Below are 15,124 nucleotides of genomic sequence, written 5' to 3'. Positions count from 1 at the left end.
AGGAAACCAAACAATTTGAAATGGTATATATGTGCGATAACCTACTAAATTCACAAAACTGGTAACCCCGTTTTGTAATCTCTGCAACGGCAGACGTCATCAGCGTCTCCATAATTGAAGAAAGTTGTGCCTGGAAAGACCCGTTTGTGGACATTTCGGCAGTTCTGACGAGCGCTCAATACACGGAAATCTCACCATTGCTGAATGGTCAACGTTGATCAACATCTGGTAGAAAAGATTCAACTCAATGCTACGGTTCAAACATGTACCTTTTGCTCCAATAGTTTTTCCATGTCCCTTCGATAGCTCAGTTGGTAGAGCGGAGGACTGTAGAACGCTAAATGCTGAAATCCTTAGGTCGCTGGTTCAATTCCGGCTCGAAGGAGGAACATTTTTCTGCCTCATCAATGCGCCCCAAACACTATTTTTACCTGTTGTTCGCACATCCCCCTATAGAGAATAAAATGTGGATTTCACGTTTCCTTAAAGAATAGTCTAGGTGTACGAATCCAATCATACAGAAGAATTCAAAACACTTCAAGTTTATCCACAATTCACCACATTCAATAGCTCAGTTGGTATAGCAGAGGACCGTAGAACACTAAATGCTGAAATCCGACTTGAGGACCCTTTTCCTACCTCATAAATGCACCTATAAGATATACATTTGCCTGTTGTTCGCACATTCCCTATAGAGAATAAAACGTGCATTTCCAGTTTCCTAATTAAGAAAGAATCCAAGTTAACTCAGAAAATAGTAAAGAACAATTCAGAACAACAAGTTCCCTGAAGTCATTTTTCCCAAAATTGTTTACAGACAGATTATATCACTTCTAGTTCACTGTATAACAAATCCAGTGGGTCAGAAGTTTACATACACTAAATTGGCTGTGCCTTTAAACAGCTTGGAAATATCCCGAAAATGATGTCATGGCTTTAGAAGCTTCTGATAGGCTAATTGACATCATTTGAGTCAATTGGAGGTGTACCTGTAGATGTATTTCATGGCCTACCTTCAAACTCAGTGCCTCTTTGCTTGACATCATGGGAAAATCAAAAGAAATCTGCCAAGACCTCAGAAATAAAATGTAGACCTCCACAAGTCTGGTTCATCCTTGGGAGCAATTTCCAAACGCCTGAAGGTACCACGTTCATCAATAACAAAAAATAGTACGCAAGTATAAACACCATGGGGCCACGCAGCCTTCATACCTCTCAGGAAAGAGACGTGTTCTGTCTCCTAGAGATGAACGTACTTTTGTGCGAAAAGTGCAAATCAATCCCAGAAGAACAGCAAAGGACCTTGTGAAGATGCTGGAGGAAACAGGTACAAAAGTATCTATATCCACAGTCAAACGAGTCCTATGTCAACAGAACCTGAAATGCCGCTCAGCAAGGAAGAAGCTACTGCTCCAACCCGCCATAAAAATGCCAGACTACAGTTTGGGGACAAAGATCCTACTTTTTGGAGAAATGTCCTCTGGTCTGATGAAACAAAAATAGAACTGTTTGGCCATGATGACCATTGTTATGTTTGGAGGAAACCAAACAATTTGAAATGGTATATATATGCGATAACCTACTAAATTCACAAAACTGGTAACCCCGTTTTGTAATCTCTGCAACGGCAGACGTCATCAGCATCTCCATAATTGAAGAAAGTTGTGCCTGGAAAGACCCGTTTGTGGACATTTCGGCAGTTCTGACGAGCGCTCAATACACGGAAATCTCACCATTGCTGAATGGTCAACGTTGATCAACATCTGGTAGAAAAGATTCAACTCAATGCTACGGTTCAAACATGTACCTTTTGCTCCAATAGTTTTTCCATGTCCCTTCGATAGCTCAGTTGGTAGAGCGGAGGACTGTAGAACGCAAAATGCTGAAATCCTTAGGTCGCTGGTTCAATTCCGGCTCGAAGGAGGAACATTTTTCTGCCTCATCAATGCGCCCCAAACACTATTTTTACCTGTTGTTCGCACATCCCCCTATAGAGAATAAAATGTGCATTTCACGTTTCCTTAAAGAATAGTCTAGGTGTACGAATCCAATCATACAGAAGAATTCAAAACACTTCAAGTTTATCCACAATTCACCACATTCAATAGCTCAGTTGGTATAGCAGAGGACTGTAGAACACTAAATGCTGAAATCCGACTTGAGGAGGACCCTTTTCCTACCTCATAAATGCACCTATAAGATATACATTTGCCTGTTGTTCGCACATTCCCTATAGAGAATAAAACGTGCATTTCCAGTTTCCTAATTAAGAAAGAATCCAAGTTAACTCAGAAAATAGTAAAGAACAATTCAGAACACCAAGTTCCCTGAAGTCATTTTTCCCAAAATTGTTTACAGACAGATTATATCACTTCTAGTTCACTGTATAACAAATCCAGTGGGTCAGAAGTTTACATACACTAAATTGGCTGTGCCTTTAAACAGCTTGGAAATATCCCGAAAATGATCTCATGGCTTTAGAAGCTTCTGATAGGCTAATTGACATCATTTGAGTCAATTGGAGGTGTACCTGTAGATGTATTTCATGGCCTACCTTCAAACTCAGTGCCTCTTTGCTTGACATCATGGGAAAATCAAAAGAAATCAGCCAAGACCTCAGAAATAAAATGTAGACCTCCACAAGTCTGGTTCATCCTTGGGAGCAATTTCCAAACGCCTGAAGGTACCACATTCATCAATAACAAAAAATAGTACGCAAGTATAAACACCATGGGGCCACGCAGCCTTCATACCTCTCAGGAAAGAGACGTGTTCTGTCTCCTAGAGATGAACGTACTTTTGTGCGAAAAGTGCAAATCAATCCCAGAAGAACAGCAAAGGACCTTGTGAAGATGCTGGAGGAAACAGGTACAAGAGTATCTATATCCACAGTCAAACGAGTCCTATGTCAACAGAACCTGAAATGCCGCTCAGCAAGGAAGAAGCTACTGCTCCAACCCGCCATAAAAATGCCAGACTACAGTTTGGGGACAAAGATCCTACTTTTTGGAGAAATGTCCTCTGGTCTGATGAAACAAAAATAGAACTGTTTGGCCATGATGACCATTGTTATGTTTGGAGGAAACCAAACAATTTGAAATGGTATATATGTGCGATAACCTACTAAATTCACAAAACTGGTAACCCCGTTTTGTAATCTCTGCAACGGCAGACGTCATCAGCGTCTCTATAATTGAAGAAAGTTGTGCCTGGAAAGACCCGTTTGTGGACATTTAGGCAGTTCTGACGAGCGCTCAATACACGGAAATCTCACCATTGCTGAATGGTCAACGTTGATCAACATCTGGTAGAAAAGATTCAACTCAATGCTACGGTTCAAACATGTACCTTTTGCTCCAATAGTTTTTCCATGTCCCTTCGATAGCTCAGTTGGTAGAGCGGAGGACTGTAGAATGCTAAATGCTGAAATCCTTAAGTCGCTGGTTCAATTCCGGCTCGAAGGAGGAATATTTTTCTGCCTCATCAATGCGCCCCAAACACTATTTTTACCTGTTGTTCGCACATCCCCCTATAGAGAATAAAATGTGCATTTCACGTTTCCTTAAAGAATAGTCTAGGTGTACGAATCCAATCATACAGAAGAATTCAAAACACTTCAAGTTTATCCACAATTCACCACATTCAATAGCTCAGTTTGGTATAGCAGAGGACCGTAGAACACTAAATGCTGAAATCCGACTTAAGGAGGACCCTTTTCCTACCTCATAAATGCACCTATAAGATATACATTTGCCTGTTGTTCGCACATTCCCTATAGAGAATAAAACGTGCATTTCCAGTTTCCTAATTAAGAAAGAATCCAAGTTAACTCAGAAAATAGTAAAGAACAATTCAGAACAACAAGTTCCCTGAAGTCTTTTTTCCCAAAATTGTTTACAGACAGATTATATCACTTCTAGTTCACTGTATAACAAATCCAGTGGGTCAGAAGTTTACATACACTAAATTGGCTGTGCCTTTAAACAGCTTGGAAATATCCCGAAAATGATGTCATGGCTTTAGAAGCTTCTGATAGGCTAATTGACATCATTTGAGTCAATTGGAGGTGTACCTGTAGATGTATTTCATGGCCTACCTTCAAACTCAGTGCCTCTTTGCTTGACATCATGGGAAAATCAAAAGAAATCAGCCAAGACCTCAGAAATAAAATGTAGACCTCCACAAGTCTGGTTCATCCTTGGGAGCAATTTCCAAACGCCTGAAGGTACCACGTTCATCAATAACAAAAAATAGTACACAAGTATAAACACCATGGGGCCACGCAGCCTTCATACCTCTCAGGAAAGAGACGTGTTCTGTCTCCTAGAGATGAACGTACTTTTGTGCGAAAAGTGCAAATCAATCCCAGAAGAACAGCAAAGGACCTTGTGAAGATGCTGGAGGAAACAGGTACAAAAGTATCTATATCCACAGTCAAACGAGTCCTATGTCAACAGAACCTGAAATGCCGCTCAGCAAGGAAGAAGCTACTGCTCCAACCCACCATAAAAATGCCAGACTACAGTTTGGGGACAAAGATCCTACTTTTTGGAGAAATGTCCTCTGGTCTGATGAAACAAAAATAGAACTGTTTGGCCATGATGACCATTGTTATGTTTGGAGGAAACCAAACAATTTGAAATGGTATATATGTGCGATAACCTACTAAATTCACAAAACTGGTAACCCCGTTTTGTCATCTCTGCAACGGCAGACGTCATCAGCGTCTCCATAATTGAAGAAAGTTGTGCCTGGAAAGACCCGTTTGTGGACATTTCGGCAGTTCTGACGAGCGCTCAATACACGGAAATCTCACCATTGCTGAATGGTCAACGTTGATCAACATGTGGCAGAAAAGATTCAACTCAATGCTACGGTTCAAACATGTACCTTTTGCTCCAATGGTTTTTCCATGTCCCTTCGATAGCTCAGTTGGTAGAGCGGAGGACTGTAGAACGCTAAATGCTGAAATCCTTAGGTTGCTGGTTCAAGTCCGGCTCGAAGGAGGAACCTTTTTCTGCCTCATCAATGCGCCCCAAACACTATTTTTACCTGTTGTTCGCACATCCCCCTATAGAGAATAAAATGTGCATTTCACGTTTCCTTAACAAGAAATGTGTGGAATGGTTGACAAACAAGTTTTAATGACTTCAACCTAAGTGTATGTAAACTTCAGACTTCAACTGTATGTACCATTTCAAATTGTGGAACAATTTGACTTGCGGCATCCTTCCCTGGTTGTCTAGTGGTTAGGATTCGGCGCTCTCACCGCCGCGGACCGGGTTCGATTCCCGGTCAGGGAATATCTGTACCACTTAAAATTACAAAATGATTTGCCCTGCCGTGTCCTTCTGAGGTCTACATTTTATTTCTGAGGTCTTGGCTGATTTCTTTTGAAAATCCCATGATCTCAAGCAAAGAGGCACTGAGTTTGAAGGCAGGCCATGAAATACATCTACAGGTACACCTCCAATTGACTCACATTATGTCAATTAGCCTATCAGAAGATTCTAAAGCCAGGACATCATTTTTGGTCATTGTCCAAGTTGTTTAAAGGCACAGCCAACCTAGTGTTTGTAAACTTCTGACCCACTGGATTTGTGATACACTGAATTATAAGTGAAATAATCAGTCTGTAAACAAATTTTGGAAAAATTACTTGTGTCATGCACAAGGTAGATGTCCTAACCGACTTGCCAAAACTATAGTTTGTTAACAAGAAATGTGTGGAATGGTTGACAAACAAGTTTTAATGACTCCAACCTAAGTGTATGTAAACTTCAGACTTCAACTGTATGTACCATTTCAAATTGTGAAACAATTTGACTTGCGACATCCTTCCCTGGTTGTCTAGTGGTTAGGATTCGGCGCTCTCACCGCCACGGCCCGGGTTCGATTCCCGGTCAGGGAATATCTGTACCACTTAAAATTACAAAATGATTTGCCCTGCAGTGTTCTTTTGAGGTCTACATTTTATTTCTGAGGTCTTGGCTGATTTCTTTTGAAAATCCCATGATCTCAAGCAAAGAGGCACTGAGTTTGAAGGCAGGCCATGAAATACATCTACAGGTACACCTCCAATTGACTCAAATTATGTCAATTAGCCTGTCAGAAGATTCTAAAGCCAGGACATCATTTTTGGTCATTGTCCAAGTTGTTTAAAGGCACAGCCAACCTAGTGTTTGTAAACTTCTGACCCACTGGATTTGTGATACACTGAATTATAAGTGAAATAATCTGTCTGTAAACAAATTTTGGAAAAATGACTTGTGTCATGCACAAAGTAGATGTCCTAACCGACTTGCCAAAACTATAGTTTGTTAACAAGAAATGTGTGGAATGGTTGACAAACAAGTTTTAATGACTCCAACCTAAGTGTATGTAAACTTAAGACTTCAACTGTATGTACCATTTCAAATTGTGAAACAATTTGAATTGCAGTATCCTTCCCTGGTTGTCTAGTGGTTAGGATTCGGCGCTCTCACCGCCGTGGCCCGGGTTCGATTCCCGGTCAGGGAATATCTGTACCACTTAAAATTACAAAACGATTTGCCCTGCTGTGTCCTTCTGAGGTCTAGATTTTATTTCTGAGGTCTTGGCTGATTTCTTTTGAAAATCCCATGATCTCAAGCAAAGAGGCACTGAGTTTGAAGGCAGGCCATGAAATACATCTACAGGTACACCTCCAATTGACTCAAATTATGTCAATTAGCCTATCAGAAGATTCTAAAGCCAGGACATCATTTTTGGTCATTGTCCAAGTTGTTTAAAGGCACAGCCAACCTAGTGTTTGTAAACTTCTGACCCACTGGATTTGTGATACACTGAATTATAAGTGAAATAATCTGTCTGTAAACAAATTTTGGAAAAATTACTTGTGTCATGCACAAAGTAGATGTCCTAACCGACTTGCCAAAACTATAGTTTGTTAACAAGAAATGTGTGGAATGGTTGACAAACAAGTTTTAATGACTCCAACCTAAGTGTATGTAAACTTAAGACTTCAACTGTATGTACCATTTCAAATTGTGAAACAATTTGAATTGCGGTATCCTTCCCTGGTTGTCTAGTGGTTAGGATTCGGTGCTCTCACCGCTGTGGCCCGGGTTCGATTCCCGGTCAGGGAATATCTGTACCACTTCAAATTACAAAATTATTTGCCCTGCAGTGTCCTTCTGAGGACTACATTTTATTTCTGAGGTCTTGGCTGATTTCTTTTGAAAATCCCATGATCTCAAGCAAAGAGGCACTGAGTTTGAAGGCAGGCCATGAAATACATCTACAGGTACACCTCCAATTGACTCAAATTATGTCAATTAGCCTATCAGAAGATTCTAAAGCCAGGACATCATTTTTGGTCATTGTCCAAGTTGTTTAAAGGCACAGCCAACCTAGTGTTTGTAAACTTCTGACCCACTGGATTTGTGATACACTGAATTATAAGTGAAATAATCTGTCTGTAAACAAAGTTTGGAAAAATTACTTGTGTCATGCACAAAGTAGATGTCCTAACCGACTTGCCAAAACTATAGTTTGTTAACAAGAAATGTGTGGAATGGTTGACAAACGAGTTTTAATGACTCCAACCTAAGTGTATGTAAACTTCAGACTTCAACTGTATGTACCATTTCAAATTGTGAAACAATTTGACTTGCGGGATCCTTCCCAGGTTGTCTAGTGGTTAGGATTCAGTGCTCTCACCGCCGCGGCCCGGGTTCGATTCCCGGTCAGGGAATATCTGTACCACTTCAAATTACAAAATTATTTGCCCAGCATTGTCCTTCTGAAGACTACATTTTATTTCTGAGGTCTTGGCTGATTTCTTTTGAAAATCCCATGATCTCAAGCAAAGAGGCACTGAGTTTGAAGGCAGGCCATGAAATACATCTACAGGTACACCTCCAATTGACTCAAATTATGTCAATTAGCCTATCAGAAGATTCTAAAGCCAGGACATCATTTTTGGTCATTGTCCAAGTTGTTTAAAGGCACAGCCAACCTAGTGTTTGTAAACTTCTGACCCACTGGATTTGTGATACACTGAATTATAAGTGAAATAATCTGTCTGTAAACAAATTTTGGAAAAATTACTTGTGTCATGCACAAAGTAGATGTCCTAACCGACTTGCCAAAACTATAGTTTGTTAACAAGAAATGTGTGGAATGGTTGACAAACAAGTTTTAATGACTCCAACCTAAGTGTATGTAAACTTCAGACTTCAACTGTATGTACCATTTCAAATTGTGAAACAATTTGAATTGCGGTATCCTTCCCTGGTTGTCTAGTGGTTAGGATTCGGTGCTCTCACCGCTGTGGCCCGGGTTCGATTCCCGGTCAGGGAATATCTGTACCACTTCAAATTACAAAATTTTTTGCCCTGCCCTGTCCTTCTGAGGACTACATTTTATTTCTGAGGTCTTGGCTGATTTCTTTTGAAAATCCCATGATCTCAAGCAAAGAGGCACTGAGTTTGAAGGCAGGCCATGAAATACATCTACAGGTACACCTCCAATTGACTCAAATTATGTCAATTAGCCTATCAGAAGATTCTAAAGCCAGGACATCATTTTTGGTCATTGTCCAAGTTGTTTAAAGGCACAGCCAACCTAGTGTTTGTAAACTTCTGACCCACTGGATTTGTGATACACTGAATTATAAGTGAAATAATCTGTCTGTAAACAAATTTTGGAAAAATTACTTGTGTCATGCACAAAGTAGATGTCCTAACCGACTTGCCAAAACTATAGTTTGTTAACAAGAAATGTGTGGAATGGTTGACAAACGAGTTTTAATGACTCCAACCTAAGTGTATGTAAACTTCAGACTTCAACTGTATGTACCATTTCAAATTGTGAAACAATTTGACTTGCGGCATCCTTCCCTGGTTGTCTAGTGGTTAGGATTCGGCGCTCTCACCGCTGCGGCCCGGGTTCGATTCCCGGTCAGGGAATATCTGTACCACTTCAAATTACAAAATTATTTGCCCTGCAGTGTCCTTCTGAGGACTACATTTTATTTCTGAGGTCTTGGCTGATTTCTTTTGAAAATCCCATGATCTCATCAAAGAGGCACTGAGTTTGAAGGCAGGCCATGAAATACATCTACAGGTACACCTCCAATTCACTCAAATTATGTCAATTAGCCTATCAGAAGATTCTAAAGCCAGGACATCATTTTTGGTCATTGTCCAAGTTGTTTAAAGGCACAGCCAACCTAGTGTTTGTAAACTTCTGACCCACTGGATTTGTGATACACTGAATTATAAGTGAAATAATCTGTCTGTAAACAAATTTTGGAAAAATTACTTGTGTCATGCACAAAGTAGATGTCCTAACCGACTTGCCAAAACTATAGTTTGTTAACAAGAAATGTGTGGAATGGTTGACAAACGAGTTTTAATGACTCCAACCTAAGTGTATGTAAACTTCAGACTTCAACTGTATGTACCATTTCAAATTGTGAAACAATTTGACTTGCGGCATCCTTCCCTGGTTGTCTAGTGGTTAGGATTCGGCGCTCTCACCGCTGCGGCCCGGGTTCGATTCCCGGTCAGGGAATATCTGTACCACTTCAAATTACAAAATTATTTGCCCTGCAGTGTCCTTCTGAGGACTACATTTTATTTCTGAGGTCTTGGCTGATTTCTTTTGAAAATCCCATGATCTCAAGCAAAGAGGCACTGAGTTTGAAGGCAGGCCATGAAATACATCTACAGGTACACCTCCAATTCACTCAAATTATGTCAATTAGCCTATCAGAAGATTCTAAAGCCAGGACATCATTTTTGGTCATTGTCCAAGTTGTTTAAAGGCACAGCCAACCTAGTGTTTGTAAACTTCTGACCCACTGGATTTGTGATACACTGAATTATAAGTGAAATAATCTGTCTGTAAACAAAGTTTGGAAAAATTACTTGTGTCATGCACAAAGTAGATGTCCTAACCGACATGCCAAAACTATAGTTTGATAACAAGAAATGTGTGGAATGGTTGACAAACGAGTTTTAATGACTCCAACCTAAGTGTATGTAAACATCAGACTTCAACTGTATGTACCATTTCAAATTGTGAAACAATTTGAATTGGAGTATCCTTTCCTGGTTGTCTCACCGCCGCGGCCCGGGTTCGATTCCCGGTCAGGGACTATCTGTACCACTTCAAATTACAAAATGATTTGCCCTGCAGTGTCCTTCTGACGTCTACATTTTATTTCTGAGGTCTTGGCTGATTTCTTTTGAAAATCCCATGATCTCAAGCAAAGAGGCACTGAGTTTGAAGGCAGGCCATGAAATACATCTACAGGTACACCTCCAATTGACTCAAATTATGTCAATTAGCCTATCAGAAGATTCTAAAGCCAGGACATCATTTTTGGTCATTGTCCAAGTTGTTTAAAGGCACAGCCAACCTAGTGTTTGTAAACTTCTGACCCACTGGATTTGTGATACACTGAATTATAAGTGAAATAATCTGTCTGTAAACAAATTTTGGAAAAATTACTTGTGTCATGCACAAAGTAGATGTCCTAACCGACTTGCCAAAACTATAGTTTGTTAACAAGAAATGTGTGGAATGGTTGACAAACGAGTTTTAATGACTCCAACCTAAGTGTATGTAAACTTCAGACCTCAACTGTATGTACCATTTCAAATTGTGAAACAATTTGACTTGCGGGATCCTTCCCAGGTTGTCTAGTGGTTAGGATTCGGTGCTCTCACCGCCGCGGCCCGGGTTCGATTCCCGGTCAGGGAATATCTGTACCACTTCAAATTACAAAATTATTTGCCCAGCATTGTCCTTCTGAAGACTACATTTTATTTCTGAGGTCTTGGCTGATTTCTTTTGAAAATCCCATGATCTCAAGCAAAGAGGCACTGAGTTTGAAGGCAGGCCATGAAATACATCTACAGGTACACCTCCAATTGACTCAAATTATGTCAATTAGCCTATCAGAAGATTCTAAAGCCAGGACATCATTTTTGGTCATTGTCCAAGTTGTTTAAAGGCACAGCCAACCTAGTGTTTGTAAACTTCTGACCCACTGGATTTGTGATACACTGAATTATAAGTGAAATAATCTGTCTGTAAACAAATTTTGGAATAATTACTTGTGTCATGCACAAAGTAGATGTCCTAACCGACTTGCCAAAACTATAGTTTGTTAACAAGAAATGTGTGGAATGGTTGACAAACAAGTTTTAATGACTCCAACCTAAGTGTATGTAAACATCAGACTTCAACTGTATGTACCATTTCAAATTGTGAGACAATTTGAATTGCAGTATCCTTCCCTGGTTGTCTAGTGGTTAGGATTCGGCGCTGCCACGGCCCGAGTTCGATTCCCGGTCAGGGAATATCTCTACCACTTCCAATTACAAAATGATTTGCCCTGCAGCGTCCTTCTGAGGTCTACATTTTATTTCTGAGTTCTTGGCTGATTTCTTTTGAAAATCCCATGATCTCAAGCAAAGAGGCACTGAGTTTGAAGGCAGGCCATGAAATACATCTACAGGTACACCTCCAATTGACTCAAATTATGTCAATTAGCCTATCAAAAGATTCTAAAGCCAGGACATCATTTTTGGTCATTGTCCAAGTTGTTTAAAGGCACAGCCAACCTAGTGTTTGTAAACTTCTGACCCACTGGATTTGTGATACACTGAATTATAAGTGAAATAATCTGTCTGTAAACAAATTTTGGAAAAATTACTTGTGTCATGCACAAAGTAGATGTCCTAACCGACATGCCAAAACTATAGTTTGATAACAAGAAATGTGTGGAATGGTTGACAAACGAGTTTTAATGACTCCAACCTAAGTGTATGTAAACATCAGACTTCAACTGTATGTACCATTTCAAATTGTGAAACAATTTGAATTGCAGTATCCTTCCCTGGTTGTCTAGTGGTTAGGATTCGGAGCTCTCACCGCCGCGGCCCGGGTTCGATTCCCGGTCAGGGAATATCTGTACCACTTCAAATTACAAAATGATTTGCCCTGCAGTGTATTTCTGAGGTCTACATTTTATTTCTGAGGTCTTGGCTGATTTCTTTTGAAAATCTCATGATCTCAAGCAAAGAGGCACTGAGTTTGAAGGCAGGCCATGAAATACATCTACAGGTACACCTCCAATTGACTCAAATTATGTCAATTAGCCTATCAGAAGATTCTAAAGCCAGGACATCATTTTTGGTCATTGTCCAAGTTGTTTAAAGGCACAGCCAACCTAGTGTTTGTAAACTTCTGACCCACTGGATTTGTGATACACTGAATTATAAGTGAAATAATCTGTCTGTAAACAAATTTTGGAAAAATTACTTGTGTCATGCACAAAGTAGATGTCCTAACCGACTTGCCAAAACTATAGTTTGTTAACAAGAAATGTGTGGAATGGTTGACAAGCAAGTTTTAATGACTCCAACCTAAGTGTATGTAAACTTCAGACTTCAACTGTATGTACCATTTCAAATTGTGAAACAATTTGACTTGCGGCATCCTTCCCTGGTTGTCTAGTGGTTAGGATTCGGCGCTCTCACCGCTGCGGCCCGGGTTCGATTCCCGGTCAGGGAATATCTGTACCACTTCAAATTACAAAATTATTTGCCCTGCAGTGTCCTTCTGAGGACTACATTTTATTTCTGAGGTCTTGGCTGATTTCTTATGAAAATACCATGATCTCAAGCAAAGAGGCACTGAGTTTGAAGGCAGGCCATGAAATACATCTACAGGTACACCTCCAATTGACTCAAATTATGTCAATTAGCCTATCAGAAGATTCTAAAGCCAGGACATCATTTTTGGTCATTGTCCAAGTTGTTTAAAGGCACAGCCAACCTAGTGTTTGTAAACTTCTGACTCACTGGATTTGTGATACACTGAATTATAAGTGAAATAATCTGTCTGTAAACAAATTTTGGAAAAATTACTTGTGTCATGCACAAAGTAGATGTCCTAACCGACATGCCAAAACTATAGTTTGATAACAAGAAATGTGTGGAATGGTTGACAAACGAGTTTTAATGACTCCAACCTAAGTGTATGTAAACATCAGACTTCAACTGTATGTACCATTTCAAATTGTGAAACAATTTGAATTGCAGTATCCTTCCCTGGTTGTCTAGTGGTTAGGATTCGGCGCTCTCACCGCCCGGGTTCGATTCCCGGTCAGGGAATACCTCTACCACTTCCAATTACAAAATGATTTGCCCTGCAGCGTCCTTCTGAGTACTACATTTTATTTCTGAGGTCTTGGCTGATTTCTTTTGAAAATCCCATGATCTCAAGCAAAGAGGCACTGAGTTTGAAGGCAGGCCATGAAATACATCTACAGGTACACCTCCAATTGACTCAAATTATGTCAATTAGACTATCAGAAGATTCTAAAGCCAGGACATCATTTTTGGTCATTGTCCAAGTTGTTTAAAGGCACAGCCAACCTAGTGTTTGTCAACTTCTGACCCACTGGATTTGTGATACACTGAATTATAAGTGAAATAATCTGTCTGTAAACAAATTTTGGAAAAATTACTTGTGTCATGCACAAAGTAGATGTCCTAACCGACATGCCAAAACTATAGTTTGATAACAAGAAATGTGTGGAATGGTTGACAAACGAGTTTTAATGACTCCAACCTAAGTGTATGTAAACATCAGACTTCAACTGTATGTACCATTTCAAATTGTGAAACAATTTGAATTGCAGTATCCTTCCCTGGTTGTCTAGTGGTTAGGATTCGGAGCTCTCACCGCCGCGGCACGGGTTCGATTCCCGGTCAGGGAATATCTGTACCACTTCAAATTACAAAATTATTTGCACTGCAGTGTCCTTCTGAGGACTACATTTTATTTCTGAGGTCTTGGCTGATTTCTTTTGAAAATCCCATGATCTCAAGCAAAGAGGCACTGAGTTTGAAGGCAGGCCATGAAATACATCTACAGGTACACCTCCAATTGACTCAAATTATGTCAATTAGCCTATCAGAAGATTCTAATGCCAGGACATCATTTTTGGTCATTGTCCAAGTTGTTTAAAGGCACAGCCAACCTAGTGTTTGTAAACTTCTGAACCACTGGATTTGTGATACACTGAATTATAAGTGAAATAATCTGTCTGAAAACAAATTTTGGAATAATTACTTGTGTCATGCACAAAGTAGATGTCCTAACCGACTTGCCAAAACTATAGTTTGTTAACAAGAAATGTGTGGAATGGTTGACAAACAAGTTTTAATGACTCCAACCTAAGTGTATGTAAACTTCAGACTTCAACTGTATGTACCATTTCAAATTTGTGAAACAATTTGAATTGCAGTATCCTTCCCTGGTTGTCTAGTGGTTAGGATTCGGAGCTCTCACCGCCGCGGCCCGGGTTCGATTCCCGGTCAGGGAATATCTGTACCACTTCAAATTACAAAATGATTTGCCCTGCAGTGTATTTCTGAGGTCTACATTTTATTTCTGAGGTCTTGGCTGATTTCTTTTGAAAATCTCATGATCTCAAGCAAAGAGGCACTGAGTTTGAAGGCAGGCCATGAAATACATCTACAGGTACACCTCCAATTGACTCAAATTATGTCAATTAGCCTATCAGAAGATTCTAAAGCCAGGACATCATTTTTGGTCATTGTCCAAGTTGTTTAAAGGCACAGCCAACCTAGTGTTTGTAAACTTCTGACCCACTGGATTTGTGATACACTGAATTATAAGTGAAATAATCTGTCTGTAAACAAATTTTGGAAAAATTACTTGTGTCATGCACAAAGTAGATGTCCTAACCGACTTGCCAAAACTATAGTTTGTTAACAAGAAATGTGTGGAATGGTTGACAAGCAAGTTTTAATGACTCCAACCTAAGTGTATGTAAACTTCAGACTTCAACTGTATGTACCATTTCAAATTGTGAAACAATTTGACTTGCGGCATCCTTCCCTGGTTGTCTAGTGGTTAGGATTCGGCGCTCTCACCGCTGCGGCCCGGGTTCGATTCCCGGTCAGGGAATATCTGTACCACTTCAAATTACAAAATTATTTGCCCTGCAGTGTCCTTCTGAGGACTACATTTTATTTCTGAGGTCTTGGCTGATTTCTTATGAAAATACCATGATCTCAAGCAAAGAGGCACTGAG

General features: G+C 39.9%; 5 non-coding genes across 5 annotated transcripts; all 5 read left to right on the top strand.

The window, feature by feature from the left end:
* The first annotated feature begins 296 nt into the window (after positions 1-296).
* Positions 297-385, top strand: trnay-gua (transfer RNA tyrosine (anticodon GUA)). Its single transcript is given in 2 exon segments — positions 297-333; positions 350-385. It is a non-coding gene; the product is annotated as a tRNA-Tyr (tRNA).
* Positions 386-1,834: 1,449 nt separating this feature from the next.
* trnay-gua (transfer RNA tyrosine (anticodon GUA)) lies at positions 1,835-1,923 on the top strand. Its single transcript is given in 2 exon segments — positions 1,835-1,871; positions 1,888-1,923. It is a non-coding gene; the product is annotated as a tRNA-Tyr (tRNA).
* Positions 1,924-3,375: 1,452 nt separating this feature from the next.
* On the top strand, positions 3,376-3,464 carry trnay-gua (transfer RNA tyrosine (anticodon GUA)). The gene is given in 2 exon segments: positions 3,376-3,412; positions 3,429-3,464. It is a non-coding gene; the product is annotated as a tRNA-Tyr (tRNA).
* Positions 3,465-4,917: 1,453 nt separating this feature from the next.
* On the top strand, positions 4,918-5,006 carry trnay-gua (transfer RNA tyrosine (anticodon GUA)). The gene is given in 2 exon segments: positions 4,918-4,954; positions 4,971-5,006. It is a non-coding gene; the product is annotated as a tRNA-Tyr (tRNA).
* Positions 5,007-6,447: 1,441 nt separating this feature from the next.
* On the top strand, positions 6,448-6,519 carry trnae-cuc (transfer RNA glutamic acid (anticodon CUC)). The gene has a single exon. It is a non-coding gene; the product is annotated as a tRNA-Glu (tRNA).
* Positions 6,520-15,124: the final 8,605 nt, after the last annotated feature.

Source organism: Salvelinus fontinalis, unplaced genomic scaffold, assembly GCF_029448725.1.
Source record: "Salvelinus fontinalis isolate EN_2023a unplaced genomic scaffold, ASM2944872v1 scaffold_0162, whole genome shotgun sequence".
Taxonomy (NCBI): Eukaryota; Metazoa; Chordata; class Actinopteri; order Salmoniformes; family Salmonidae; genus Salvelinus; species Salvelinus fontinalis.
Note: the sequence above shows the minus strand (reverse complement) of the source record. Positions and strands in the feature narration are given on the sequence as shown.